Source organism: Camelus ferus, chromosome X, assembly GCF_009834535.1.
Source record: "Camelus ferus isolate YT-003-E chromosome X, BCGSAC_Cfer_1.0, whole genome shotgun sequence".
Lineage (NCBI taxonomy): Eukaryota > Metazoa > Chordata > Mammalia > Artiodactyla > Camelidae > Camelus > Camelus ferus.
Window position 1 is genome coordinate 78,687,985 of NC_045732.1, and position 27,824 is coordinate 78,715,808.

Below are 27,824 nucleotides of genomic sequence, written 5' to 3' on the forward strand. Positions count from 1 at the left end.
CACTAATACCAAAATTAGCTTAAACAATTTTACTGTGTACATTTTTTAAAAGCGTCCCCTTCAAATGGAGGTAAAGGCCTTCCAATAAGGAGAAGATGGGCCTGTATTGAAGGAAAAAGAGAAAAAATTAGTGGGAAATAATACTACATGCGAGTCTAGAAAGAAAAACAAAAGTTAAGGAAAAAATGCATCTGAAAGAAAAAAGCTTCATAATCAGTTTGTTTCTCTCACCTAAAAGTCCAGTTTACTAACCTCTTGCATCAGTTGTATACTTAAATTCCTTTTTGTCCTTGACTTATGTCAGCATTTTTTTTCAAACCCCTACAGCACTTCTGCTGGAGTGATTCTGTGTGTGTGTGTGTGAGAGAGAGAGACAGAGAGAGAGAGAGAGAGAGAGAGAGAGAGAGAGAGAGAGAGAAAGGGGAGATATTGATGGAGTGCTGAGCTCTCACCTAGAGATTCAAAGTTACAGTATACACACTAACACTCTCAGCCTTTCAAACTCCCTTCTAGGACATGTCCCCATAGTACTTAGATCTTATCGTAAATGACAAGGTTTCTCTCCTTCAGAAAGAAATACCAGACTGAATTTATGTCTTTCCCTGGACTGGCTTCTTCTGAGTCACAGTTGTGGTGTGGAAATCGCAGTACCCTGAAACCAATTAAATCAGGATCCTTGGAGGTGAGGATGAGGAATGGATATTTTTTTAAAGCTCCCAGGTGTTTATAATATGCAAAGAGAGTTGAGAAAGCCCTATCACCTCGTTCTATAAATGCAGATACAGAGGCTCAGAGAGGGGAAGTGACTCATTCATAACCACACAGTGTGTTAGGGACAAAGTTAGGAATGTGAGAATCCAGGTCTGCTGACTCCTTGGCTACAGTTTTTGCTGCTTCTTTCTCTACCCTGTGTCCTTTCTGGATCTTTACTTTCCTTATCTGTAAAATGAAGGTAATAAAGCCTAGAGATTTTGTGAGAGTCATTAAAGCAGAAATATATTTTAATGTACAAGGTTCAGCACAAATGTGGAAGAATGTTATAGCTGAGGGAACTAATGTACAATGTATATGTGAGGCTGTCTCTAAAACAACATAATGAAAGTTTAGAATAAATTTAATCCATCAATCATTTGGGTGTTGTGCTTAGCTAGTAACATGTCTGAAGACTGCACACTTGTGTGGGTTTTGTGTACTTTTAAACTAAACTTGGCCATAGTAACAATCAAAGAAATTAGTAGTTGAGGACAGAGGTCATTCTTTCCTTTTTCTTTCTCTCACTGGGTTAGGGATTAAAAGAAATATAAAAACAATGGAATATCTGGACCTCTTATACTTAGTCAGTTACAATGTGGCTTTAGGACTGAATTAGCCTAGGCTTTCTATGGGATTTGTAGATTCCATTCCCGAGGTCTGCCAGGGGTTGGAGGGAGGGAGTCATAAAAAGGATGTCTCTTCTGAAAGGCAGTAAGCATGAAACACAGCAGGGAAGGTTGCCCATTAGGAGGAGCTACTGCTATAGAAGCCAGAAAACCCCTAGAAGCCAGAAAGGACAAAAGGGGCTTTCTGACTTGGCTGATCTGAGGAAGTAGACTATTTGGGGATCTAGTATCCTCAGAATGATCTATAACCCCTGGAACATGTTTCCTGAACTCCAGAGCCCCAGAACAGAGTATCCAGAGCCATTCCTGTCCTATCCATTCCAGATATTAAGAATTTCCACTTCTATTCCCCTAGGAGTCATATATCTGGCTACTTGTTTATTTGGTAAAAATGGAATTCTGTACCATTTATAAAATGGATTTCTTGTGTCTCCGTTATTTTGAAAGTATAATACACATTCTTAATTAATCATTCATTTTGCCAGCAATTTTAAAGTATTTATTTGAAAGTTATTTTTAAATACAAAAATATATTTATTTAACAAAGCACTCCTTTATCCTTTTAGTTGAGCCATGCTAATAAATTTAAAACAAGCCATGATCAAACTAGATATTTCTATATGTCACATTACAAACTAAATTTAAAAAACCTATTTAGTAAATATATCCTCATTTCATCTTGAAATACCTCCTTTTTAGGGGTATTTTTAGGGAGAAGGTAGAGAGACATGAAATTAGTAGGAATCAAGAGGCCTAAAAGTAGAGTATTCTAAAGGAAGGGTCAGATTTGGATGTGGTATCAGCCATAGTCATTAATTGTAGGGACATTGAAATCTATTTCAACAGAACTTCAAATAAACATAATGGAGATTGGATCTGAGAAGGTGAAAAGGTTAATTACTGCATAAAAGGCTAGCACATAATCTGAAGTCCAGAAGCAACACTGAATTTAGAATCAGAAGATAGGGGGGCGAGGGTGTAGTTCAGGGGCAGAGTGTGTGCTTAACATACACAAGGTCCTGGGTTCAATCCCCAGTATCTCCATTAAAATAAAAATAGATTAAAGCTACCTCCTCCCTCAAAAAATTAAGAATAAAAAAAAATAAAAGAAGATTAAGTGTAATAACACACATGGCAGTATGAGATGGAGGAGGCAATCTTGATTGAGTTTCATCCAAAAGTTTATAGCTCCGTCGTGTGCTAGGTACCTTTGGTAAGTTACTTGGGCTTTTTGTGCCTGATTTCAAATCCAGCATCCATGACTCTAAAAATTTTGTGCTCTTAACTACTAACAATCTACTTCTTTCAGTATAAAATTGGCTATATTAGTACAGTTATAACATGTCCCGATTTGCCCAGGACAGTCTCAGTTTATGCCTGTGTCCCAGAATAGTTATTACTGTCCTCTTACATTCTGAGGACTTATCATGACATGACTTGTATATAATATATAATAGTATATTTAATTAACTAACTTTGATAAAAATCATTGAATGAAAAGAGATCAGAATAATTTTAATGTTGGCCTTTCACTTATATTATTCTTAAACACAACCCAACATTGAGCCCCCCCAACAACTTTTTAATTTGTCATCATGCACCTCGAGACCTTCTTATCAAGCTTACATCCTTGTTCATCACGACACCCTTGACCCTTCCTCCCCCAGCATGCCCCTAGCCTAACAAAGTTTGAATTTTAGCTAAATATACCCACTTATTCCACATTCTTGTCTAAACAGATGAATGTAGTTAGAGAAAAACACACAACCACAAATTTCAAGAGGGCCTTCAGTACCACCAGGCATTTCCACTTTATCTCTCCCTTCAGTTTATTTTCCAACTCTTTAAATGGGCTATTTCACACTTCTCTTTCATCATACCTCCAATACCTCCACCTCCTCCATACCTCCACTCCTAGCCTATGACCTTGCCACGTATCATTGAGAAAATAGACGTATTCCCTCTTGAACCCACTCCAGCCTTTGAATCTACCTTCCACATAACTCTTGTCAATGTGATAAATGATTCTACCTTGCTAAATCCAATGGTCAATTCTCAGTCTTCATCTTACTCATCTAATCAGCAGCATTTGTCCTATCTGACCATGCCCTCTAACTTAGCTTCCCCTCAAAACCCCTAGCAGAGCCTGAGACAAGGACTTGCATGTAGTTAGCTTATTTGGGGAGGTGATTCAACAAGCAGGAGAAGGATACTGAGAAGAATGAACCAAGAAAATAGGGACCATCAATTCAAGGGTATATTATTAATCTGTTTACTACTGAAGGCAACTGCGGATTATTCCCACTAAAGACTCTCTTTGGAGCTGTGCGGAATATGCCTCAGAATTTTCCACCAGACATAGAAGAGAAGATTGTTTATCTATCAGATTTCATCTCCCATTGACCAAAGGTAATCTTAGATGCTGTTAACCCACTGGCACTTGCAGGTTTGTTCATGATCTAGAATCATTGAGCAGGTGTCCCACCTGGTCATAGCAGAGAAGCCCCACCTGGTCGTAGCAGAGATACAACTGAAAGAAGTAGCATTAAGTTACCACTGCATACAGCTGCTGCAGCCCTGTCTTGAACAAAAACATCACTTATATGTGGAATCTAAATAAAAACACAAACGAACTTATTTACAAAACACAAACAGATTCACAGACATAGAAAACAAACATGATTACCAGGGGGAAAGGGTTTGGAAGGGATAAATTTGGACTTCGAAATTTGCAGACACTAACTACTGTATATAAAATAGATAAACAACAAGTTCATACTGTATAACACAGGAAACTATATTCAATATCTTGTAGTAACCTATAATGAATAAGAATACGAAAATGAATATATGTATGTTCATGTATGACTGGAGCATTGTGCTGTACACCAGAAATTGACACAACATTGTAAACTGACTATACTTCAACAAAAAGTTTAAAAAATAAATACATTTTAACATTTTTTAAAAATTAAAAAATTATTTTATATATATATATATAATATATATATATATATAGTCCAGAAGCACATAAAATGAGGCATAAAAGACATTTGACACGTCCTCCCTCTTGTAATACATTCTTTACTGCTGTCCAGCACACCATACTCTCCTAATTCTTTTCTTACCTCATTTACCAGTCCTTCAAGTTTTTTAATGGTTCTTCCTGATCTCCTTGAACTCAATATTAGAGTGCCTAAAGTTTCAGTTCTTAGTCCTTGTCGCTTCTCTACTACACGTACTCTCTTGGTGATCTTATCCTCTCTCTTGGATTTAAACACCATTTATAAACTCACATATATCTTTTCAAGTTAGTTATTTTATTTCCTTTGGATAAGTATCCAGAAGTGAAATTGCTGGATAATATGGTAGTTCTATTTTTAATTTTTTGAGGAAACTCCATACTGTTTTCAACAATGGCTATACCAACTTACATTCCCATTAACAGCGTACAAATGTTCCCATTTATGCACATCCTCAGCAACACTTGTTATCTTTTGTGATTTTGATAAAAGGCAGTCTAACAGGTGTGAGGTGATATCTCATGTGGTTTTTATTTGCATTTCTCTGATGATGAGTGATGTTAAGTACTTTTTCATATACCTGTTTGTCATTTCTATATCTTCTTTCTAGAAATGTCTATATAGTTTCTCTGCCTATTTTTAATTGGGTTATTTGGGGTTGTTTTTGCTATTTTAACATTTATAATACTTGTTTCAGGTATTTTTCTGCTGTCTATATCATTTCTATCATTTCTGCATCTATTTCTATTCCACAATTTTCCTCCTGGTATGAGTAACACTTGCATGCCTGGTAATTTTTCATTGGATGTTAGACTATGTGAACAAATATTTTTGGGGAATGAACTTTGTTGTCTATTTTTAGAGTGCTGAAATTTGGTGAACAGTTAAGTTACTTTTGTATCAAGGTGATTTCTTTAAGATTTATTTTTAAAGTTCTGCTAAGGAAGGTCTAGATAACCTTTTTTTCATGACTAATTTACTAAGGCATGACACTTAGGGTCTCTACTGAATGTCCCAACATTAATCTGAGGTATCTTTACTCTGGCTGGGCAGAATTCAAATAGTTCTCTGCTTTGTGTGAGCTCTGGGTAGTTGTTACTGGGTTTGCCTCATGGGGTTTCATCCTATACATGTGTGGATTATCACTCAGCCAAAGACTCAAGAGGACCCCTGTACAGATTTCTGGGGATCTTTTTCTGACTAGTTCTCCCCCTCTTTAGTTCTCCAACCCCAAAATTCTAGCATCCCAAGCATCCTCTAACTCGATTCTCTGTCTTAACTCAGAAAGATTGTTGTGCTATGCTTGGGATTCTTTTCCCAGCACCATGGTTCAGAAGGTGTCTTCAAGCACAAAATAATCATAGGGCCTACCTCATTTGTTTTCCTTCTCTCAGGGTTCACAATCCTTTGCTTCTGTTTTCTACTATCTGAAAACTGTTGTTGCATATATTTTGTCCACCTTTTAAATTGTTTATGGTGGAAAGACAATTTCAAAAGTTAAGGTTAGAGTTTAGACCTCAGACTTTTTTTTTCTATACTTACACTTTAGGTGATGTTATCCAATCCAATACTTTAAATGATATTTATATCTTGACATATCCAAAATGTATCTCTCCAGACTGGAACTCTCTCCTCAACTCCAGATGTGTACAGTCAACTGCCATATTCACATAGATGTTTAATGGATATCTGAAGCTTCACATATTTAAAACTAAACTTTATTTCTTCCTTCCCCACCTTCTACCACACTGTTCTCCATTAAGGTAAGTGACAACTCTATTCTTCTAGACTTTTAGTCAACCCTTGACTCCTCTTTCTCTAATACTTCACATCTAATCTATCAAGAAGTTCTTTTGTGGAACCAGAGATAATCACTCTAAGTGAAGTAAGTCAGAAAGAAAAAGACAAATATATGATATCACTTATATGTGTAATCTTTAAAAATGACATAAAAGAACTTATTTAAAGAACAGAAATAGACTCATAGACACAGGAAACAAACTTAGGGCTACCAAAGGGGAACGGGGGAGGGGCTGTGGGAATAACAGATACACACTACTATTTATGAAATAGATAAACAATAAGGATTTACTGTAGAGCACAGGGAACTATGTTCAATATCTTGTAATAACCTATAATGGAAAAGAATCTGAAGCTATTCACCTGAAATTAACACAATATTATAAGCTAACTATAGTTAAATTTTTTAAAAATGAAAAAAACCCCAACATATGGAATTCAAAGAGACCTGAATTTGCAGTATTGCTCCTTTCTTGTATTTATTCAACAGAACTTCATATTGCATGGTCCTAGTTATAATTATTTTCTTGGGCTAAGCAAACAATTGTTACTTTATGTAGTGTATTTCTAGACAGGCATTTAAATTTTTAAATTTTTAATTTTTAAAAAAATTGTATGAAAAATTCCTTAAATTCTATAATGCTTTACAATTTTCAAGAGTTTCACACAGATGATTTCATACACTCCCATAATAACGCTTTTTTTTTCTCCTACCCCTATATTGCTCCTCCTCCCTTCCCTAGGCATTCAACAGTTATTTGAATAAGTAGATGCAAATTTTCACTGCATTACTGATGTATAACCGACAGTTAATAAACTGTGCATATTTTTTAAAAAGTTCTTTGGGGGAGGGTATAGCTCAAGTGGTAGAGTACATGCTTAGCATACATGAGGTCCTGTGTTCAATCCCCAGAACCTCCTCTAAAAATAAATAAATGAATAAACCTAATTACCCCCCCCAAAAAAGATTTTAAAAAAGTTATTTTGGCTATATTACTCAAATTATACATAGAATTCAAACCTCTTTTACTACCTCCACTGCTACTACCCTATCCAAGCTCACATTAACTCTTACCTATTCTACCTTAATAGCCTCTTAACAGATCTTCTTGCTACTATCACTGTACTCCCTACATTCTGTCTCCTCAGAAAGGCTAGAGTGATTCTGTTAAACTGTAAGTCAAATAATATCGTATATCTTCTCAAAATCTGCCATGGTTTCCCAGACCATTCTCTTTGTTTGCTCATTCCACCTTAGAAGGGCCAGGACTAGAGTGAGGCAAGACAGGCATCCAGGGCAGAGAATTTAGGGAGACACTCACTCTCAGAGTTGTGTGAGTGCCTAACCCTTGTCCTGGCTCCACACTACAGCCACATTGACCTCCTTGCTCTTTTTCAAAAATGCCAAGGATACTTATGCCTTGGGTCATTTGCATTTGATATACTCACTGCTTTGAATGCTCCTCCCCCCAGTACCTGCATGTTTTAGTTACACTGTTTATTCAGGTTTCTGTGGAAATGTCACCTTATCAATGAGGCTTGCTTTCACACTCTCACTCTGTCATTCTCTCCATTTACCCCACTTCAGTTTTCTTCTTAGCATTTACCACCACCTAATATAGTATATATTTATTCGTTTGTTGCCTACATTGACTATGAGAATGTAAGCAGAAATTTTCTTTGATTTTATGCAGTCTCCCCAGTAATTGGAACAGGGCCTAGCTGATAGCAAGCATTTCATAATTTATTTGTTGAGTGAATGAATATATACAGCTTCTTATTTTCTATTTATTTTTATTTCTCCCTAGCAAACAACCTATGCTTAAATTATTTTTGTAACCAATTTTGTAGCATCTGTCTTTTAAAAACATATTTCAGATAATCTACATTTTGTATAATGTTTCATATACCTGATTTAATTTCTTACATGTTATTTAATACACATTATTTAATAAACATTATTTTTTGTTTTCTTTTGTTTTGTCTTTTTTTGTTTTTTTTAACATTTTTTATTGAGTTATAGTCATTTTACAATCTTGTATCAAATTCCAGTGTAGAGCACAATTTTTCTGTTATACATGAACATATGTATATTCATTGTCACATTTTTTTTCGCTGTGAGCTACCACAGGATCTTGTGCTATACAGTATAATCTTGTTTATCTATTCTACATTTTGAAATCCCAGTCTGCCCCTTCCCACCCCCTACCCTCTTGGCAACCACAAGTTTGTATTCTATGTCTATGAGTCTGTTTCTGTTTTGTATTTATGTTTTGTTTTAGATTCCACATATGAGCGATCTCATATGGTATTTTTCTTTCTCTTTCTGGCTTACTTCACTTAGAATAACATTCTCCAGGGACATCCATGTTGCTGCAAATGGCGTTATGTTGTACGTTTTTATGGCTGAATAGTATTCCATTGTATAATATACCACCATTTCTTTATCTAGTCATCTGTTGATGGACATTTAGGCTGTTTCCGTGTCTTGGCTATTGTACATAGTGCTGCTATGAACATTGGGGTGCAGGTGTCATCCTGAAGTAGGGTTCCTTCTGGATATATGCCCAGGAGCAGGATGCCTGGGTCATATGGTAAGTCTATTCCTAGCCTTTTGAGGAATCTCCACAGTGTTTTCCACAGTGGCTGCACCAAACTGCATTCCCACCAGCAGTGTAGGAGGGTTCCCCTTTCTCCACAGCCTCTCCAGCATTTGTCATTTGTGGACTTTCGAATGATGGCCATTCTGACTGGTGTGAGGTGATACCTCATGGTAGTTTTGATTTGCATTTCTCTGATAATTAGTGATATGGAGCATTTTTTCATGTGCCTATTGATCATTTGTATGTCTTCCCTGGAGAATTTCTTGTTTAGGTCTTCTGCCCATTTTTGGATTGGGTTGTTTGTTTTTTTCTTATTAAGTCCTATGAGCTGCTTATATATTCTGGAGAAGAAATGTTAAATTGCTTTACTCTTTCAGCTTAACAATTAGCTCTTGAATTGATTAATGCTCTGCTGGCAACTACTGTATTTTAGTGAAGATGATTTAGTATTTCAGCAACCACTAGATGCTTATAAATGTGCCAGCTTAGTGTATTGAAATTAGTAAGGTTTCTGAAGGTATTTCAAACTGGCCTTAATTAAATGCTGGATAGATACAGTCCAAGGTTAACTACTTAATAAATTGGCAACCAAATAAAAAATGGAATCAAACATTTTGAGCAGCTTACTGGAATGGATCTGGGCTCTCCACCAAGAGATCTGCAGCAATGTTGGCAGCAGGGTGGATCATTTTCAAGCTCCTTACTCATTGTCACTATATCCTTTCACCCAGGACTGAATCCTTCCCCCTAGAAAAAAACTGCATTGTATCGGTATTGCTTCATCTGTAGCAACAATGATTGTGCTAATGTCCACAGACTATAAGAAAATCTCCACATGAAGTGTGAATGATTGTGACAAGAACCATCTTCAACTAACTGTGTATTTGAGCATAAGAATATTGTAAAGGAGGACAATAGTGATAGTTCTTAGGTATGTAAAAAAGTTATTTGCTATTTCTCTGAAGTGGTATTTAAGTTGAAGTCTAGATTAAAGGTAAAGGGAAATTGATTAGAAGAAGAGATCATAAAATAAGATTATTTGATACTGTTTAAAATAATGTACAGAGTGATACTGAAGATTTGAAAGCAAAAAGTAATGAAGATTTGACCATGTAGTTAGTGAGTAGATTAATTCAAGAACATTTCTGTTTTCTAAGAAGCTAAAGTAATAGATAATATTACTCAAGTTGTCAAGGAGATATATTTGTAAAAAATCCTGAGCATTTTCTTGTCAAGAAAATCAAGAAACACAATAAGCAGCTACTTTATGCTCAATTCTGTGCTGAGTGCTATGGAGAACATGAGGAAGAAATGAGATTCATGCCTGAGAGTTCTTACAAAGGAAGCATGACATAATGGAAAGAGTTATGGACTGAGAGTCAGAAGACTTGGATTCCACCAGCTTACCCTGTGACTTTGGCCAAGGGACTTCTGTCTGAGCTTCAGATTCTGACCATTGAAATAGGATTCAATAAGATGATATGTGAGAGTATTTCAGAAATTATGAAAAGCTAGTCAGATGCTGTCAATGACAAGACAGCTGCTAATGACTGGAGGAAAAATGATGTACTAAAAAAACTTTGGTAGTCAAACAAATCTGGGGTCAAAGTCTCTCTTTGTCATTTACTAGCTATAGTGGCCTTGGGAAGTTACTTAAGCTTTATGAGCTTCAGTTCCCCATTTGTAAAATTGAGATAATGACAACAGCAATAAATATTTATTTTATAATATTGTTGTCTGTCACATGTTTTGTGATGGTAGCCTTTGTGACTCATATACAAAATGAATATAATTAAGTAGAAAACTGTATGATATAAGCTGTAAAGGTAACGGAAATTTAAAATTCCATGTCAAAATATATTGTGAGCAAAGTTCCATGATAGTGGAAATAACTGAGAGTAGCACTTTTCAGAAATTTTACGTAATGAAAATAAGCCTTTAAAAGAACATCATTGTATGTTTTGAGAAATGATGTGAGATTAGAGCAGCAGCACTGGAGACAGATAAATCTGAGAGCTGAAGAAGTAAAATCTATAAAAGTTGAGTGAAAACATGGCAAGTGAGGGAAAGTTACTCTCGAGTTTTTGGCTTGGGTGACTGAATAGATGATGGTACCATTCATTCATTCAACAAAAATGTATTGATGCTTACTATGTACTAACTTCTGGAAATAGGGTGGTGAGCTAAACAGACATAGTTCTCATCCATGTACATGTTACAATCTAGTGGAGGAAACAGGATATAAACAAAATAAACAAAAAGTGTAGTTCTAAGCTGTGGTAAATATTAGGCAAGAACAGTACAGAGTGTTATGTCAAACTATGCCATAGAGACGTAATAGTGAATACAAGAGAATGACAAGATTTTGAGTGAGAAACAAAGTGATGATTCATTTTTCGAGCATGTTAAGTTTTGAAGTATCAGTGGGAAATATAGCTGAAGATATCTAGAAGGCATGTGAAGATACAGATTTGGATCTCAGAGTAAGAACTGGGTAGCAAACATTAAAAGAAAATTTATTCACACGGTGATTGAAGTTACAAGATTACATGAAGTCACCTAAAAACAGCAAAAAGAGCAGGGGACCCCAGAGGGTGTGTATGTGTGAATGTGTGTGTGTGTGTGTGTGTGTGTGTGTGTGTGTGTGTGTGTGTGTGTGTGTGTTTAGTCTTGTTTTAATTTTAGTTGGATTTGAAAGACTTTGGTTGGAGCACAAATTATAATTCAAAACACAGTCCATATATCCTTACTTATTTTCTTATATCTGACAATTCAACCTCATAAATTTATTTTGCCTGTTTTGCCTCTGGAAACATTTGAGTTTTTAATTTCTGGTGTAGCAAGAAAGACAGTGGGCTTCCTAACATTTAACATTTAAAACAAATTTTAATCTAGCAAAATATTTTAAATATAGTTTTAAAATTATCATACAGAAAAATGGACTTTTCTCTATTTTGATATACAGTTCTATGAATTTTAACATAGATGATGATAAATAGATAGATAGATAGATAGATAGATAGATAGATAGATAGATAGATAAAATTACCACCACAATCTGGACACAATTTCAACACCCCCAAAATCTCCCTCATTCTATCATGTTACAGTCATCTCTCCCTTCACTCATACACCTTGACAATCTGTTCTCCATCCTTATTGTCTTACCTTTTTCAGAATGCAATATAAATGAAATTATGCAATATATAGTCCTTTGAGACTGGCTTTTTTCGTACTGCATCATATCTTTGAGAGTCAACTAAGTTGTGTATATCAATAGTTTGTTCTTTTTACTATGAGTAAGATTCTATTATATGGGTGCACTACAGTTTGTTCATTCATTCACCCATTGGAGGACATTTGATATCTTTCCAGTTTGGGGCAATTATGAATAGAGCTGATATAAACATTGATGATCAGATATAAGTTTTCATTTCTCTGAGGTATAAATTCAGGGGTGAGATTGTTGGGTCATATGGTAAGTAACTCTATGCTTAAATTTACAGGAAATTGCCAAACCATTTTGCAGAGTGGTTGTAATATTTCTCATTCCTTCTGGTAATGTATGAGAGTCCCATTTTCCAACATCCTTGTCAGCAGTTGGTACTTAAATATTTTAAAAATTTCTTTCTAGTTATAGAAGTAAAAGATGCATGTGCTTATTTTTTAAACAAATGTACCAGAAAAAGGTGAAAAATATAAAGGAAAATCCTCCATTGCTCCTCCTACTAACCATGAAAAAATTGTTAATGTTTCTCAGTGCATCCTTTCAGAAGTATTTAACTTATTCATGAGTAAATATGGACATATACAACTATCCTTTTGTTACTTTAAAAAATTCAAATGGTATTATAAAAGAATATGGTTCTGTACATAAATGTACATTGTACATTTAAATCTGTGATCCATTATTATTTAATTTTTGTATAAGATGTACGGCTAAGGTTGAGGGAGATTTTTGTTTTATTTTGTTTGCCTATTGATGTCTAATTGTTGCAACAACAACAATGGAGTAAAAAAGTATCTTTACTCCATTTAATTGCTCTTGCACCTTGGCCAAAAATCAATTGGCCATATTTGTGTGGGTTTATTTCTGTGCTCTTCATTTTGCTCCATTGATCTATATGTCTATTCCTTTGACAGTGCCATGCTGTTTTGATTACTGTGGCTTCACAGTAAATCTTAAAATATGGTAGTGTGATTGCTCCAACTGTATTATTCTTTTTCAAAATTTGTTTTAGCTATTCTAGTTCATTGTTTTCCTTGTAAATTTTAGAATCAGTTTGCCTATATCTACAAAAAATCTTGCAGAGATTTTGATATTAATTGCAATAAATTTGAGTAGAATTAGTATCTTTACTGTGTTGAACCTTCTGATCCATGAACATGTCATGTCTCTCTATTTATTTAGGTCTTCTTTGATTTTTTGTGAGCATTTTATAGTTTTCAGTATAAAGAACTTCTACGTGTTTTGTTAGATTTACACTTAAGCATTTCACTTCTTAGGGGTTATCATAAATGGTTTTATTTAAATTTTTTATTTCCAACTGTACATTTACAGCATATAGAAATAAGATTGATTTTTGTTTGTTGACCTTATACCCTTTGATATTGCTAAACTCACTCATTTGTTCTATATGGTTTTTATAGATTATATTTATATATCACTGAACTCAATTTCCTAATACTTTTTGTTGGTTTCTGCACCTATGTTCCCCAATGATATTAGTCTGTTATTTCTTGTAATTTCGTGTAATATCTTTGTCTGGTTTGGTATGACAGAACATTGGCCTCATAGAATAAGCTATTAAGTATGCCCTTCATTGTTCTAGCTGTTAATGAGACCAAGGATTACAAAAAACCCCTCCAATGATGCTATGATTGTTGTTCACTCTCCTTTGGGTGGGAGTTTGAAGGGATGATGACATGACACTGGGGCAGCAAGTCCTAGGACTCCAGCCAAAATGCAATGTATGCTGAGCCAAAGAACCATCAACAAAGATAGTGTCAGCTATGAGGATTTAGAGCTTTGAATGGAGCAAAACATTAGAAGTTCATTTGTTGAGCCTGAGCTGGTGCCCACTTGAAAATCCAAAGTAAGTGTAAAGCTTTCTTGTAGACCTTCTTTCTCACTCTGCACCCCTCTCTCACTCTCTCCCCTTCTCCCCTAGTCTCAAGTGAGTACACTGGGGAATTTGGGAGAAAGGGGGGACTCAAACTTTTATAGGTGCCCAAGTCACCGTCTTACCTGATCCTGTAGGGGTATTTAAAAACATTGAGGGTTGCAGAGGAAAGCTGCAGCAGCATGTGGGGGGCAGGCAGAGAAGGCCTATGGCCTGGGCCCTTGCTGGTATCTAGGAAGTACATGGGGAACAGGTATCACCAACTCTGTGTCAAGTAGCCAAAGAGAAAAAAGTAGCCCTGCAGCTCAGCCTCATAAAAGGTATCCACAAAAATCCTGGAGCATACATTATACCTAAAGGTGAAACAATGAATACTTTCCCCCTAAGATCATGAACAAGAAAAGGTTCTCAACTCTTATAATTTCTGTTAAATATAGTATTGAAAATTCTAGATAGTATGTAAGGGGGGAAAGAAAGAATAGTTACACTGATTGCAAAAGTAGAAGTAAAACTATTCATAAATGACTTCATCATCTATGTATAACATCTTAAGGAAGCTACTTAAAAAGCTATTTAAAGTAGTATGATCACAAGACATGTCAATGTACAAAAATTAATTGTATTTCTATGTATGAAGCAATGAACACTTAGAAATTAAAGATTTTAAATACCATTTACAGAAGCATACAAAAGCATTAAACATGGATGGATAAATTGAATAAAATATGTTCAAGATTATAGACCTAAAAGTGAAAAATATTTTTGAAATAAATAAACAGAAGATATAAATAAGTGGAAAGATATACCATGGTCATGTATTAGAAGTCTCAATATTTTAAAGATGCAATGTTAGTTTTCTGTTGTGTAAGAAATTACCACAAACTTTGTGACTTAACACAAATTTTTTATCTCATAACTTATGTGAATCAGGAGTCAAGGTACAAGTTAGTTGGATCCTCTGTTCAAGGTCTCACCAAGCTGGCTGAATTCAAGGTATTGGCCAGGGCTGTGATCTCAGGGTCCTCTTCCAAGCTTACTGGTTATTGGAGAATTCAGTTACTTGTGGTTGTAAGACTGGGGATCAGCGAATCACTAAGTCCTCTGAAGCACTAGAGCAAATGGATAAGTTGGAGATTTTCAGGGTAACCTGAGAATCCAATTACATCCAGCCACTAAAGTAGAACAGTGAAGTGAAAGCTCATGTGGAGGTCTATGGGGAATGTTTGCCTTTGTATAAGCTATAACCTCTTTTGGACCTAGAATCTGATGGTAGATCTGGGCTGCAGTTGATCATCACGGTAAAGTCACAAATAAAAGTTATACTGAGCAGACGAAAGAAATGACAAACCGGAATCTATCAGGTACCTCCACATCTATCACCATAACCGCAGCAGATTTGTATTTTTCAAAGATGGCTGCAACAATGCCTTCCATTTTACATGCTCTTCGGTAATATGTCCTTGCCACTTCCCCATTAAGAGGTGCAGTCTATTTCTTACTCCACTGAAGCTGGGTCCCACCTGTGACTACTTTGACTAACAGAGCATGGTGTAAGTGAAACTATGCCAGTTCTAAGCACAGCACTTACCTGGCATAAACACTCTGTTCCTGCCTCTTGGAACACTCACTATTGGTAGATACCCTCATGGAATCCAGCTTCCATGCTGTAGAAGACCGAGCCACATGATGAGGTCGTATGTAAGTGCTCTAGTCCATAGCCCCACCTGAACTCTCAGCCAGGAGTCAACCAAGTGCATGAACCATTTTGGATGTCCAATCCAGTTGATTTTTTAGATAAATCTAGCCCAGATACCATCTATCTGAAGCTGTCAGATCCCAAGTAAGAGGCATTCAGCTAAATCCAGTCAATCCACAGAAACATGAGAGCAAATAATAAAGTTTTTCAGCCACTAAATCTTGGGATGATTTGTTATATAACAATAGACAAAAACAACTGTATCTGCTCATGAAGCCACTCCAATAATTATATCCATTGCTTCACTCTCACTTTTGAAATCTCACATAGGTTCCTTTAACACAGAACCATTCAAATAAAGTGATTCTGCGAAATGTATTTTCTAGTTTGACTAAGATGACAACACTTGGTATATTTAGCTTAACTGTATAACTTTGGCTACTGGAATGTGAACTGACATGATGCAAGCAGAGGCTTTAAGTATGTTTGTGTGTTGGCTTATTCTTACACTTTTACCGTCTGCCATGAGGAGAACTTGCCCTGGATAACCTCTGGTGTGGTCTCACGATAATAAGATACATGGTGCAGACCTGAATCCAACCCTTAGTCTGGAGTCAAGCCTAGCCAAGCCCAGCAGAGCCCAGCAGAACCACAAATGACTAGCAGATTCTTTTATAAAAAGTAAATACTTGTTTAAGCCACTGAGATGTTGGAGTTGTTTGTTACATAGCATTATTTCAGGCAATAACTATAATAACAGGTAAATAAGTGTAAAGAACCAAACATTTTTTTCTGCCTTTCTTGATGAAAGTCCTTCAGGATAACCAAATAGTTCTTTTAGAAAAGATCTTCTTTATAGAAGAATCCCAGGTTATAAATGCAAGAATGATAGGATATCACCATTTGGAAACCTATAATGAGATGACAGTTCTAAGTAAAGATCATCAAAAACTACAAAAATTACTAGGTGAAAAGTGGTTGGGTAAGATTATAATGGATAGATCAGGCTGACAACACATGAACAAACTAATCAGTGTTAACATCACAAAAAAGAGAAACAACCAGACATTATGTGTCTCCCGATGTGATGCAATAAGAAGTAAAAACAACACTACTTACAATTTATTCTTGCTAAAATTTGAATCTAAATCTGATAAACCTCTATACTTAACTACAGGAAATAAAGGTCAGAGGAACTGGTGAGTGTGGTATTGTGATTATATTTAAAAATGTGTCCTTATCTTTTAGAGATACACACTGAAATATTTATAAATGAAATGATACATCTTGGTCTTGTTTCAAAATTGAGGGCAGTGTGTGTGGGGGAGTGGTATGGATGAAACAAGATTGGCTAACAACCTAGGTTTTTGGCTTGAGCAACTAGGTGCCTGGTGGTATAGTTAGTGAGATATGAAGACAGAGAGATAAATAGATTTTGATTAGGAAAATGGCAGTGCCACATCAGGAGTTCTGTTTTTTGATACATTAGATTTGAAATGCTTATTATATATAGAAATGGAGATATCAAGCAGATAATTAGATATAAGAGTCAGGGGCTCAACTGAGAGGTCACACTGGAGATGTAAATTTGAGTGTCACCAGATCCTATAGTTTACACTCTCTCTGTGTATCTACATGTCTTTAGTACTTTCTAGATGAAGTAGGAGCTATTCTGTTCTCTAAAGTTCCTACCAGTTCTGTAGGGAGTGTCAGTTTGTTTAGCCACTTTGGATGTCAAGTTAGCAGTATGTAGTAAAATTAAAATAGACATCCTCAATGACCAAACAATATCACTTCTCTGTATCAACCCTAAAGTAACATTTGCACAAGAACATAAGCAGACATGCAAGGGTACTCCCACAACCTTACTTGTAATAGCAAAAAATTTGAAACAACCCAAATTTCCACCATCAAGGGGACGGCTAAATTTAAAATATTTCCATACTGTGGAATATTATGCAATATTTTAAAAGAATGAAGAATATCTCTGGGTAATTAAAAGATCTCCAAGATATATTGTTGAATTTTTTTTAAAAAAGCAAGTAGAAGAGTATTTCCACTTCTCTGTTGATACCTTTGGAAAAGAACTATGTGTGTGCATGCACATGTGTGTATGCATATATTTGTATATATGTATTAAAAAGTTTTAAATGTTTCAAATATTATATAACAACCAACATTGGCTACATTTGGGTAGGATACTGGGTTTGGGGGCTGGTCAAGAGAACTTTTAGCTTTAAAAGTAATGTTTTAATTTTATAATGAAAAGATGTTTATATGTTACTTACAAAATTATCTTTTATATAATTTAAAAGAGTAGAGTAACATTTATGTAACTATCTGGAATCAAGTCATACTAAACTACATAGTGAAGTGGTTAGGAACAGGGGCTTTGAAGTGGGGCTTCCTAGACTTCAATCCTGGCTCTGTTTGAGCAAGATGCATAAATTCTCTATGCTTCTGTTTCCTCATTTTTAAAATGGAGATAACAATATTACTTATTTCAAAAGGTTGTGTTAAAATAATATATGCAAGAGGCTTAAAAAACTGCCTAGCACATAGTAAGTGATGAATAAATCTCAGCTGTTTTTTAAAATTGTTGTTTGTATTTCCAATAATAAGCTTCTGTTTTCATATATTAAGAGTATCTAGATACTATTCTTGTGATTAAAATGATAAAATGTAGGCTGAATATTATTGTTAGGATATTCACAGCAGATTCATTCATTAAATATTTTGTATACCTATCATGTGCAATTGTGCCCAAAGTATCTTCATTCATAGATTCCTGTCTTATTGAAAAGCCATAGTGTAGTACTATTCAGTGGTTTTGTCAAAGACCTGTGAAAAAAGAAAGAAAAAAGAAAAATGAAGTTCATGCAAATCTTCAAAGGAATACCAAATCCATTGATAACTTGTAGTGTTGAATCCAATAAGATAAAAGTATTATTTTCATAAAGTAATCTTAAATTAGATCTTAAAGTTTCTTTCATCCAGCAGCCACTCAATGCTAAATACTCTCACCAGTATCCCAAATAAGAATCATTCTATCTCTTCTTAAGTGTTGTTTTTAACAAAGGACTCATTATTTCATGAAGCAGATTGTTCAATTGTTGAGCTGCTAGAACTGTACCTTATGTTGACCCTAAATCAGCAGCTCTGCAACTTCAAGAACTGGCTCCTTTCCCCACTACACTAGTGGATTCTCTTTCATCCTTTACATGGCAAATTTTTTGAATGTTTGTAGATATTGATCCTGCCACCTTAGAATCATTTCACTTTCAAGCTAAAAATTCCTGCACTTATTTGACTTCTTATCACTCTCTTTATCCTCTGGACCAATTCTAGTTCAGTGGTGTTCTACTTTAAGTGTAGGGCTTAGTATTTTTGTTGCTGGGAAAGTACATCTGATATTGCAACTCACCATTTTTGCACATATCAGAGAGATAATCTGGAGCAGTTGTTCTTCTAATGACCTCGTATAATTAACCCTTGTGGTGTCTAATTAAAAATAAACATATATCAGGGTCCCTATGTTTCCCTGTGGAAATGTTCTAATTTATTTTTGTCCTCTGGCTACTACTTTACATAAGATAACCTTAGGGCAGTTAATTTTGGAAACATATGATAGAAACTTCCAGTTCAGTTTTTTTTTCCTTGATGTACTTTTAATCAATCCCTCTGGCTGTACTCAATGATAGTTTTCTTATACCTATGTATTATTCAATCCCTAACTCTATGTAGGCAATACTAAAAATTAAACCTTAAAATGACATGACCTAGGTTAACCCCATCTTCAGACCTACACCATTTTCCCCTCTGAAGACAAGTGACAGATACTTTCCTCAATCCATGAAAATCTTGGCCTACTCTAAGAAATAGGAGAACTCCAAGGGACGCCACACCAGCATACTGGAGCCTATTTATTTAGACCCTTCTAGACCTTTTGGTAATAAAGTTCTGATTCCTAGAGAGCTCAGAATTTGCTTTTTTATTGGGGTCACTGAATTCACAGTTATTTTGTTCCTCTGTCCCTTTAAGGTAAGTCTCAGCTGATTCCCATAAGACTGAAAAACTTCCAAGCATTGGGGATCCATCCTTGGATCTCTTGTCTATCTATAATTACTCCCCTCCATCAACCAATTTTATTGTGTTAAATATCATATATTTGCTGATAATACAACATGTCTCCTATTCAAATCTCTCCCTTAAATTCTGCCATCCATGGCATCAGATTCATCCTAAGGCTGGCTCCCTGTAAAGTCACAGGATGGCTGCTGCACATATCAGGACTAAATTCTTACTTGTTTCTATCTACTGCAAAATAGACTGTAATGCTTCCCAATATAATAAAATTATATAGTAATTATATAATGAACTGTTTATCAAAATCTTTTTCTATAATAAATTTCTATTATCATGTAGTTTTTTCCTTTTCTTTTTAACATTTTTTATTGATTTATAATCATTTTACAACGTTGTATCAAATTCCAGTGTAGAGCATAATTTTTCACTTATACATGAACATATATATATTCATTGTCATATTTTTTTCTCCGTGGGCTACCATAAGATCCCGTATATATGTCCCTGTGCTATACAGTATAATCTTGTTTATCTATTCTACAATTTTGAAATCCAAGTCTATCCCTTCCCACCCTCCGCCCCCTTGGCAACCACAAATTTGTATTCTATGTCTATGAGTCTGTTTCTGTTTTGTATTTATGTTTTTTTATTTAAAGATTCCACCTATGAGTGATCTCATGTGGTATGTTTCTTTCTCTTTCTGGCTTACTTCACTTAGAATAACATTCTCCAGGGGCATCCATGTTGCTGCAAATGGCGTTATGTTCTTGGCTTTTATGGCTGAGTAGTATTCCACTGTATAAATACACCACTTCTTCTTTATCCAGTCATCTGTTGATGGACATTTAGGCTGTTTCCGTGTCTTGGCTATTGTAAATAGTGCTGCTATGAACATTGGGGTGCAGGTGTCATCCTGAAGTAGGGTTCCTTCTGGATATATGCCCAGGAGTGGGATTCCCGGGTCATACGGTAAGTCTATTCCTAGTCTTTTAAGGAACCTCCATATTGTTTTCCACAGTGGCTGCACCAAACTGCATTCCCACCAGCAGTGTAGGAGGGTTCCCTTTTCTCCACAGCCTCTCCAGCCTTTGTCATTTGTGGACTTTCGAAGATGGCCATTCTGACTGGTGTGAGGTGATACCTCATTGTAGTTTTGATTTGCATTTCTCTGATAATTAGTGATATGGAGCATTTTCTCATGTGCCTATTGATCACTTGTATGTCTTCCCTGGAGAATTGCTTGTTTAGGTCTTCTGCCCATTTTTGGATTGGGTTGTTTGTTTTTTGCTTAGTAAGTCGTATGAGCTGCTTATATATTCTGCAGATCAGGCCTTTGTCGGTTTCGTTTGCAAAAACTTTCTCCCATTCCGTAGATTGTCGTTTTGTTTTACTTATGGTTTCCTTTGCTGTGCAGAAGCTTGTAAGTTTCATTAGGTCCCATTTGCTTATTCTTGCTTTTATTTCTATTGCTTGGGTAGACTGTTCTAAGAGAACATTTTTGAGATGTATGTCAGATACTGTTTTGCCTGTGTTTTCTTCAAGGAGGTTTGTTGTATCTTGTCTTATGTTTAAGTCTTTGATCCATTTTGAGTTTATTTTTGTGTCTGGTGTAAGGGAGTGCTCTAGCTTCATTGATTTACATGCTGCTGTTCAGTTTTCCCAACACCATTGGCTGAAGAAATCATTATGGACTAACATTTTACTTTCTTTTTCTGTTGATTCATCGTTAGTGTAAAGAAATGAAACTGATTTTTGAATGTTAATCTTGTAAGCTGCTACCTTGCTGAATTTTTCAATCTGCTCTTGTAGTTTTTGTGTGGACCTTTTAGGGTTTTCTATATATAGTAACATGTCGGCATATAATGACACTTTTACCTCATTTTTTCCTATTTGGATCCTTTTTACTTCTTTCTCTTGCCTGACTGCTGTGGCTAGGACTTCCAAGACTACGTTGAATAGGAATGGTGATAGTGGGCAGCCTTGTCTTGTCCCAGATTTTAGTGGGAAGCTTTTGAGTTTTTCACCGTTGAGTACTATGCTGGCTGTAGGTTTGTCATATATAGCTTTTATTATGTTGAGATATGTTCCCTCTATACCCACTTTGGTGAGAGTTTTTACCATAAATGGGTGTTGAACTTTATCAAATGCTTTTTATGCATCTATTGAGATGATCATGTGGTTTTTGTCCTTTCTTTTGTTGATGTGATGTATTACATTGATTGATTTGCGTATGTTGAACCACCCTTGTGTCCCTGGGATGAACCCCACTTGGTCATGATGTATAATCTTTTTTATGTGTTGTTGGATTCTATTTGCTAATATTTTGGTGAGGATTTTGGCATCTATGTTGATCAGTGATATTGGCCTGTAATTGTATTTTTTGGTAGTGTCTTTGCCTGGTTTTGGTATCAGGGTGATGGTGGCTTCATAGAATCAGTTTGGGAGTATTCCCTCCTTTTCAATCTTCTAGAAGAGTTTGAGAAGGACTGGTATGAGTTCTTCTTTGTATGTTTGGTAGAATTCCCCGGTGAAGCCATCTGGTCCTGGACTTTTATTTGTAGGGAGGTTTTTTTTTTTTTTATTGCTATTTCAATTTCATTTCTAGTGATTGGTTTGTTCAAGTGGTCAGTTTCTTCTTGATTCAGTCTTGGTGGACAGTATGTTTCCAGAAACTTGCCCATCTCCTCTAGGTTATCCATTTTGGTTCCATATAGTTTTTCATAATATTCTCGTATGCTATTCTGTATTTCTATCTTATTTGTTGTAATTTCTCCATTTTCCTTTCTTATTTTGCTTATTTGTGCTCTCTCTTTTTTCTTCTTTGTGAGTTTGGCCAGAGGTTTGTTGAATTTATTTACTCTTTCAAAAAATCTGTTAATATGGTGAATTACTTTTATACATTTTTCTAAGATTAAAACACTCTTGCATCTCTAACATAAAACCAACCACTGAATTCAATTATTAATATTTCATGTAGGATTTAACATGCATTTTCATAAATGAAATGGATGTGTCACATATGTGTTTACATTATGTCTTTTACATAATATCTTTGATCTTGGTATTATGCTGTCTTCAAAGATTAAGTTAAGAAGTATCCCTTTTTCTATTGCTTGGGAGAGTTTGATTAAAATTAGTATGATCTTCTTGAAATTTAGTCAAACTTGCATGTAAAACAATCTGGGACCAGGTATTGTCTTTGGAGGAATATTTTAAAATACTGCTTTAATATATTTCATGATTCTAGGACTATCCAAAATTTTGTGTTTCCTTGGGTCACTGTTGGTTAAGTTAAGGTCAAACTTCTTAACTGTGATGTTGATATCTTATATATTCTCCAGAATTATTTTTGTCTTTTTGACCTAACATTAATTGAGAGAAAAGTGTTGAAATTTTCCTCTGTGTGGTAGATTTGTCAACTTTTCCCTGTAATCCTATCAAATGTTGCTTCACATTTTTGAGGCTGTAAATATATTTTAAATTTGTGTTAAAAATTTACTATTTGTTGATGATCCTTTCCATATCCAGTATTTTTGTGTAAAAGTCTATTTTAACTGAAATTAATGTAGTCACACCATTTCCTTTTCTTAATATTTGCCCTTTTCCCCCCATCCTTTTACTGATAAAAAATCTTTTATTGGGCTAAATGCTAAACATTTTATCTTATTATTGTTTACTTGTAAGAATTACTTTTAACAATTAATATGTAACCTTCAAATTAGCACATTTGGATCACTTATCCTTTAATTCTAGATGGACGTTAATTAAGAGAAATCTCAGTAATGCGGTTGGCCTATGACACATGCAGACATAACTACACACATTCATTTGGGGAGTTAGTCCATAATGATTTCTTCAGCCAATGGTGTTGGGAAAACTGAACAGCAGCATGTAAATCAATGAAGCTAGAACACTCCCTTACACCAGACACAAAAATGAACTCAAAATGGATCAAAGACTTAAACATAAGACAAGATTCAATAAACCTCCTTGAAGAAAACATAGGCAAAACAGTATCTGACATACATCTCAAAAATGTTCTCCTAGAACAGTCTACCCAAGCAATAGAAATAAAAGCAAGAATAAACAAATGGGACCTAGTGAAACTTACAAGCTTCTGCACAGCAAAGGAAACCATAAGTAAAACAAAACGACAATCTACGGAATGGGAGAAAGTTTTTGCAAACGAAACCGACAAAGGCCTGATCTGCAGAATATATAAGCAGCTCATACGACTTACTAAGCAAAAAACAAACAACCCAATCCAAAAATGGGCAGAAGACCTAAACAAGCAATTCTCCAGGGAAGACATACAAGTGATCAATAGGCACATGAGAAAATGCTCCATATCACTAATTATCAGAGAAATGCAAATCAAAACTACAATGAGGTATCACCTCACACCAGTCAGAATGGCCATCATTCGAAAGTCCACAAATGACAAAGGCTGGAGAGGCTGTGGAGAAAAGGGAACCCTCCTACACTGCTGGTGGGAATGCAGTTTGGTGCAGCCACTGTGGAAAACAGTATGGAGATTCCTCAAAAGACTAGGAATAGACTTACCGTACGACCCAGGAATCCCACTCCTGGGCTTGTATCCAGAAGGAATCCTACTTCAGGATGACACCTGCACCCCAATGTTCATAGCAGCACTATTTACAATAGCCAAGACACGGAAACAGCCTAAATGTCCATCAACAGATGACTGGATAAAGAAGTGGTGGTATATTTATACAGTGGAATACTACTCAGCCATAAAAGCCAACAACATAACGCCATTTGCAGCAACATGGATGCCCCTGGAGAATGTTATTCTAAGTGAAGTAAGCCAGAAAGAGAAAGAAAAATACCATATGAGATTGCTCATAGATGGAATCTAAAAAAACAAACAAACAAACAAAGCATAAATACAAAACAGAAACAGACTCATAGACATAGAATACAAATTTGTGGTTGCCAAGGGGGCGGAGGGTGGGAAAGGATAGACTTGGATTTCAAAATTGTAGAATAGATAAACAAGATTATACTGTATAGCACAGGAACATATATACAAGATCTTATGGTAGCTTATGGAGAAAAAAATATGACAATGAATATATATATGTTCATGTATAAGTGAAAAATTATGCTCTACACTGGAATTTGATACAACATTGTAAAATGATTATAAATCAATAAAAAATGTTTAAGAAAATTTAAAAATACCAGTATGGTACTGGCATAGAAACAGACACACAGACCAATGGAACAAAACCAAGAGCCCAGAAATAAACCCAAGTATATACAGTCAACAAATTTTTGACAAGGGAGCCAAGAATATGCACCCTCATGTTCACTGAAGCATTATTTACAATAGCCAAGACATGGAAGCAACTTAAGTTTCCATCAATGGATGACTGGAAAAGAAAATGTCACACACATAATGGAATCGGATTCATCCGTGAAAGGGAAGACAGCCTTTCCATTTGCAACAGCATGGATGGATCTTGAGGGCATTATGCTAAATGAAATAAGTCAGACAGAGAAAGACAAATACTGTATGATCTCACTTACATGTGGAATCTGAAAATAAAAAAATACCTGAACTAACAGATACAAGGAACAGACTCGGGTTTGCCAGAGACAGGGGTGGGGAGTGGGCAAAACAGGTGAAGGTGGTCAAAAGATATAAACTTCCAGTTATAAAATAAATAAGTCCTGGAGACATAATGTAGAGCATGGTGGCCATAGTTAATAATAATGCACTATATAATTGGAAGTTCCTAAGAGAGTAGATCATAAAAGTTCTCATCACAAGAAAAAAAAAGTGTAACTATGTGTGGTGATGGATGTTAACTAGACTTATTATGGTGATCATTTATTTCACAATGTATACAAATATCAAACCATTATGTGCTACCAGAAGCTAGTATAATGTTATATGTCAATTATATCTCAACTAAAAAACAACAAAAATAACAAACAATACCATGCACACACACAGAAAGTCCTCATTATCCAAGGATTACTGATACTTAATATGCTACCTGAATGGAATCAACCTAAAAGGGGAACAGAATTTCATCACAAATGATGGATAAAAGGTTTGGGACTTCACCCAGAAAAGTAAAACCAAAAATTATTTAAATAAGCTTGTTTAATGTCATATTTAAAAGAATTTAGGTTTTGATTGCAGCTATGCACTAATTTTTAGAATGGACCAAAAATTAAATAAGAATTGTTTGGTGGATTTGGGGCATTTCTCCAATAAAAGCATTGCAAGATACAGTATCCTTCACCTCATTTGTGATTCTCCTAGCATAAAAGGGTCATTTTTGTCAAAACATTTGAACAATTCATTGTTTCTTCTAAAGACCTCTCATTAATTTGGTATCAAAATATCTATCACTCATCATCCATGTAGATTTTCTTCACTTCAATTGTTAATTGATATAATTCATGTGTCAGTGGCTTTAGTGTGTTGAAGCAATTATCCAACACCACTTTCAAGTTTATGAATCCTGTATCTTTTGCAAGATTTATTTTACCTTGCAATTAATTTGCAATGTTTCCATTGTTAACATTCAATAGTCAACAAAGGACCAATGATATGATAGAGGGTATAGATGCTAGTGGTTTTAGATTTCTGAGGAGGATTAATTTTATAAGTGACAGATTAATTGGTGACCTTTTCCATGGTATAATGAATTTTGCTTTCCTATACAACCTCATAAATTATACGTGCTCAGAAAAAATTAATTTTTACACACACACACAGACATCTATACATGTATATGTAATCTTGTCAGATATATACCCTAATGGTAGGATTAAGGTTGAGTTTTGTATTTTCCTTATTACCTCTTTGCATTTAATGATTTTTCTATCACTGATCATGCATAAATAGTATAACTAAAAAACTTTTATGACATCAAACAAAAGTAGGCTTTGAATAATGTTGGAAAACAATGAGGTTTGTAGTCTCTGTCTAGTGACATATTTCGTTTGCATTGGTTTTACAAATTGGCAACTGAAATTAGGCCTTGGTAGCAGTGTATCCTATAGTAATTAAGCCCAGAATTACAGGGTACCAGTTGCTATATGCAATAAATGGACTTGAAATGACAGAATGAGAGATTTTGATTATATCTACTAAACAATGTTCTGACTGTGTTAACTCTTGGTAGGCAATACTGCAAATTGATAAACCTGATCCCAGTTTAGGATTAAATCTGATCCTATTTTGGAATTGGGGAATTAAAGAGATTTCCAGTCTCTGCTTTTCCAGTATTTTCTAAGCTTATTACCTGAGTCTCTTGCTACAAATACAGATCCCCATCTTACACTCTCAAAAAAAAATGTGACTTTGTTGACCAGGAATCTATGTTAACAGATAATTCCCCAGGTGATTCTAATGTAGCCCATCCATACACTGGTGTTAAGGAATCAATGTTTTATTCCAGTAGTTCTAGGAAGAAACCACCAAATGTCTTGGTGAATGGACATTTACACTCACTTCTTCATAATCATATAATGAGTTTCTTAGGGTCCTCCTTGAGCAATAAAATGTGATGTAATTTCTATCTGTATCAACTACCAGCACCTGCCAACCAAGAAAAAGTGATTATAACAGCATTATGCCTCAGTATCAAGTACTAAACAATAGAAAGCAGCAAATATTGAAAGATAAAAGCCATTACTTAAAGCGAACTTTTTGCCAGATTCTAACACAAGTAGATTATAAAAATTTTTCTTAAAGGCCAGATAATACAACCCCATAATTTTACAGGTGAGCATCATAAAGGTGAAGTCACGTGAATTGTATTGAAATAAGAGCTGTAGCAGGATATGTGAATGAATTCCAGCCATTTTTCATGGAGCTGCCAAAACACTCTGCAATTACTTTCCAGAAGGAAATAAGATAGACAAATTTAAAACATGTATCCCTTTGATTTCTATTGTGTTACATATGGACTCACAGCTTTCAAATACTCTTAAAACACAGCATGAAAGCCATTACCTTTACATGCAAGCTATCTGAAGTCTTTTTAAAATTTTCCTTACAGGGAACTACCGCGGCCACAGGTTTGAAATAAAATTGAAAGTTGTAGTGGGAAGGAAAATAAAAAGCCCTT

At 35.2% G+C, this 27,824-nt stretch overlaps 2 long non-coding RNA genes across 2 annotated transcripts in view; one reads left to right on the plus strand and one right to left on the minus strand.

Moving 5' to 3' along the window:
* Positions 1-14: 14 nt before the first annotated feature.
* On the minus strand, positions 15-14,436 carry LOC116661957. Its single transcript, XR_004317916.1, has 4 exons — positions 14,054-14,436; positions 9,433-9,552; positions 3,865-3,960; positions 15-101 (listed from the first exon to the last, which is right to left on the minus strand). It is a non-coding gene; the product is annotated as an uncharacterized LOC116661957 (long non-coding RNA).
* Positions 14,437-15,687: 1,251 nt separating this feature from the next.
* Positions 15,688-27,824, plus strand: part of LOC116661958 — a 13,523-nt gene continuing 1,386 nt past the window's right edge. Inside the window, exons 1-2 of the long non-coding RNA XR_004317917.1 lie at positions 15,688-15,699; positions 16,592-16,601. This is a non-coding gene — a long non-coding RNA (uncharacterized LOC116661958). The remainder of the gene's footprint in view (positions 15,700-16,591; positions 16,602-27,824) is intronic.